The 4,658-nt window shown below is 28.5% G+C and overlaps 1 non-coding gene across 1 annotated transcript; it reads left to right on the plus strand.

Moving 5' to 3' along the window:
* Window positions 1-1,051: 1,051 nt before the first annotated feature.
* On the plus strand, window positions 1,052-1,156 carry TRNAI-UAU (transfer RNA isoleucine (anticodon UAU)). Its single transcript has 2 exons — window positions 1,052-1,090; window positions 1,121-1,156. It is a non-coding gene; the product is annotated as a tRNA-Ile (tRNA).
* Window positions 1,157-4,658: the final 3,502 nt, after the last annotated feature.

Genomic DNA, 4,658 nt, shown 5'->3' on the forward strand with positions numbered 1-4,658 from the left:
AAATATTCACGGAATTTTATTTTTATTTTTGAACTATTTTAAGGTGGTAAAAATCAAATTAATTCATATAAAATAGATATTGTAATTCATTTTCTGGGTAGACCATCGACTAATATTCCAATTTTTATGGTTTAGGGTTAACTTAATTTTATTTATGGGTTAATTTGGTTATTGTAATTTTCTATTTTCTATTCGAGCATAAAGTGATTGATTTACCGTGAACATACCATATTCAAACTATTGGAATTATACTCTCCCCTTACATCTTCCTTGATATCTCTCCTCTTTTCCAAACCTATTGGCTCTAATGTTTGCCTCAATCCTATAGTTTAAATGCATGCCTCGATTCGGTTGGTGACCTCATGTTCTTTCTGGTATTTTTTATCATATTGTGTTACCAGTCCATCACATGTTATGCCATATGGTACAATGTTGTCAAAATATGTTAAAAAATATATTTCAATATAATTAATGTTCACCTACCTTTGCAGGTAAATTATTTAATTTTTAAAAAATTCTATCATCATTCGGAAAAAGAGGCATGTAATGAATGCCAAAATTATTTGATTTGAATTTTATAATCGAATATTATGGCATCTAGACGTTTTATAATAAATCAATAGCTTAATCCACATAAGTATATATTAACAATCTAGTCTAAGTCAAAATTGGTAATATATAATCATTTACAGGAATAGTTCATTAATTTCAATATTATTGTTCGTATCACAAATGAAAATCAAGAAGACAAAGACTTTATTTTGTGATACAGAAAATCAGATATATATTTTATGGAGGTTTTTGATGCTTATTTGTAAAATGTGTTTGATTCTGTATTGTTGATGCTAATTTATAGATTTTATTATGGTTAATCTTCTTTCGTCTATGATATTTAAAAATAAAATTTCCAACTGTTCTGGTTTCTTAGAGTGTTAAATAATTTAATGTATATTCTATAATATTTTATATTTGCCAGATAGCCGACTTTAAATTTATTTTATTATGTCATTATAACCATTGAAATATTGAAAGAGTATTTTGGCTTTTTTCAGCCCCTATGGCTCAGTTCGGTTAGAGCGTGGTACTTATAATCTGAGCTCCAGTTATACTCAAGTAAGATATGCTAAGGTCGTGGGTTCAACTCCCACTAGGGGCATTATTTTAAAATAAATAAATTATTTCGTTTAATCACGGAAAAACTTGAAATAAAAAGAATTGTACCAAACTTTGATATTTCTTTTAATATTTTAGAAAAAAAGATAAAATAATCGTTCCGTCAAATATGAGTTCTGTAAAATTTTTTCTTCTGATATGGTTGAACCGTTTCTGTAATCCTGGAAAAGAATTTTTTTGTGGAGCATTGATGTGAATGAATATTGTATCTAAAAATACATATAAAAAATTTATCGGCTCTACAAATCTTAATTTTATCATTAAAATTGCAATTTTGTGATTGAAATTCCAATCGAATTTACTTTATTTATTTATGTTTTACTTCCATTACTTTTTAGGAAGTTCGCTTTATATACATAGGAACTATTGCTTAACTGCTGCGTCTCTCTGTGGGACTCCTCCAGCACTTCTTTTCACCCGTAATCACCATGGATTGGGTCCTTTCTCATAGACGGTATTCATTTTGAGGAGGGAATGAGATTCTGTCTACTGTTCATCGCTACAAGTTACAAGCTACAACCACACTCTACACTTACCTATATCCTCGCTGAACGGTGTGGGATTTTTTTCAATACTGGAGGCACAGTTCAACGGCTTACACGGCAACCTCCTATTTCTCATGGCTTGTCAATGCTTTAAGGTTTATCTTTTATTGTTAACTGGCCACCCCCTTGGGTATTTTTATTTAGAGTAAATTCGTTTCGGAAATTAGTGGGGTGGGTGGAAATGGAACCCGCGACCCTTTGACTAGGGATCAGACTTGTAAACCACTTAACCATACCACCCTTGTGATTGAAACATTTGATTTTTATTTAAGGGCTATATTTATAGTCGTAATTTTAGTTTTTGTTCTCAGGCACAGCTTGCTTGATTCTCTGTACACACAGCGTATTTATACTTTCGGCTATCTTCTCCTCTCCAAAGTCTTCTTCAATACCCCTCCTTCTTTCGAGACCTATTAATTCAAGGGTTTTTCTCAATCCCAATGTTTGAATATATGCCTCAACCTGGTTGGTGACATCTAGTTCCTTCAGGTACCTTCTATGACTTGTGATTGAAAAATTAATATTTAATATTAATTAATACGATGGTATAAAATATAGTGTTTTGGGCCAATACATTTTTTTACTTAAAAAAGAAATTCAAAAATCTCTAAATTTAATAAAATAATTATAACGTAACTTGAAGCCAGTAATAATTTTACAGCAGAACTCATTTGAATTCATGACTCTTATTATATTATTTCCATTGAGAGCCACAATATAAATATAGTTGAATTTATATAAAAGCCAAATCTTTTTAATGAATTGTAAATGATATGCTGAAAATATATATTAGAGAATAAAAAGTGTATTGTGCAAATAAGGCATCGCTTAATTATTAAATCGAGTGCAAGAATGTATTTTTCAAAAGTACAAATAAATTAAACCATGGCATTCACAAAATTCGGTATTTTATTCCATATTAAAATAGTTGAAATGCAAAATATGTTTTAGACTTACAAATAAAATATTTTAATAATATTAATTTTTTTTAATTTAGCATGTCCTACAATCATACACCAATATTTTCATGTCATTACCTTGTTCGCAATTTTACTAAAAAAGCAGTAAACTAGTCTATTAAAATATATATGTAACTAGATAAGCTGTACAAGCATATATTTTTCCATGATATGTTTTATGGCTTTAAAACTGCCATAAATTTGTTTTAGTATAAATATTGGTCCTTTATAGAATAATTAGATAAATAACGCATATTAGATCGCCTAAAAAAAGGCCTTTGCTCATAATAAAGATGCGTAAAAAACATATTCACAATTTTTCATAATTACGTATTGTCTAATCTACCTCGAAACTGCCTTTAATATATAATATTCTTTATAAAACAAGGCTAAGCCGTGATAAGTTTACTAAGCATCTAAATGAAAAAGTTAAAATAAAATAAAAATATATATAAATGTCCGTAAATTCAAAATAATTGAAAATTGGGACTTTTATACGATAAAAATACAAAATAGAGGCACACAATAAATTAGGGATATAAAGATACTATTCCATGAACCTATTATATAAATATACCAAAATTATTAATTTCAAATGCCGGGAATATCCCTCGGATTCGATTATCGCATATACACACATTATAGTTATTAAAAAGTAGAACTGCCCTTTAATAATCTGCATTTGTAAGACTATAAAAAAATAAAACATATTTCACATAAAAATTTTACTGCTTACACAACCATTAATTAAAGATTTTATATATAAATCGATTAAGTTACAACGATTCAACCTATTAAAATGAATTCACTACCCCAAAAAAAAGTCGAATTTTTTAAGTAATTAGAAGAAAAAACGAAAATTTGTCTATTACCTTTTGCTGAAATGTGAAACTGTTACATGCATATAAGTTATGGGGTTTTGAACGCAACCAAGTTTACCAATGACTTTAAAAGCTACAAAAGATAGTTATGATGGTTCTAACTATAAGTGTATGAATTGCATAACGTTTAGATATAAAATTAGCTTCTATTAGAAAAAATACATGGTTTAGTAATTTTAAATTGTTACAATATCTGTTCTTCTATTCAAAGGCCTCTACTCAGAAAGAACATATGCGAAGGTGTTGGCATGAATTAAAGATTCGCTAGCAGAATAATAAAGGAGATTAAGAAATTAAAAGCAAAACTTCGTAGTTTTTATATAGTGAGAATGATGTAGCCTGGATACATTATTTAACCTGGTAAATAATACTTAACTTTGTGGTATAGTCTCATCCAGGAAGGGACCGATAGATCAGACTTGGGTCTTGACTATTGCAGACACAAGTGAATCACTAGAAAAGTATTTGCTACTGTTGTTTCGAATAGAACTAAAGCAACTCTAATAAATTTCATTAAGAGAGTGGTTTTCGAGGATTCAGTAATTTATACGGATGGGTGGAAAGCTATAATGATATTTTATTACTGGTAAACAAACATCTGAGGATCCCATGTAAGTATAATTTTGTTAATCCTGGTTCTTTCTTCCATGCTAAAATTATTGAGTTGTACAACAACAAGCCAAATTAGTGGATAAAAAAAGGCTAAGGTGTAAGAAAGAAACTTAGAGACACATTAATTAGAAAATTTATGTTTTTTAATCATAATAAAGGGCGGTATATTAAGTTTTACCTGAATAAAAATTCAAAATCCAAAATTTAACTCTTATGCATATATATGTATTATTTCAACTTTAATGCTATATTCCTATATTTTTTACGAAATATTCATTGTTTTTGTATATTTACTTTATCTAAATTTAATCGACCAGGGGCTGTCTTTTGTCACTTTACGTGGGAATTTGCCGATTTATCCAACTTTTTTGTTCTTCTTGATGTATTATATAGATGAAAATAACCGACCCAAATTTTAAAATTTCATGATTTATTAGGTTTAATCAACAAAAAAAATATTAAAATATGTTTAATGGTTTTCATGATTT

The sequence above is a fragment of the Rhyacophila brunnea genome, unplaced genomic scaffold (genome assembly GCF_057557595.1).
Source record: "Rhyacophila brunnea isolate RB1 unplaced genomic scaffold, BYU_Rbru_1.0 scaffold_86, whole genome shotgun sequence".
Lineage (NCBI taxonomy): Eukaryota > Metazoa > Arthropoda > Insecta > Trichoptera > Rhyacophilidae > Rhyacophila > Rhyacophila brunnea.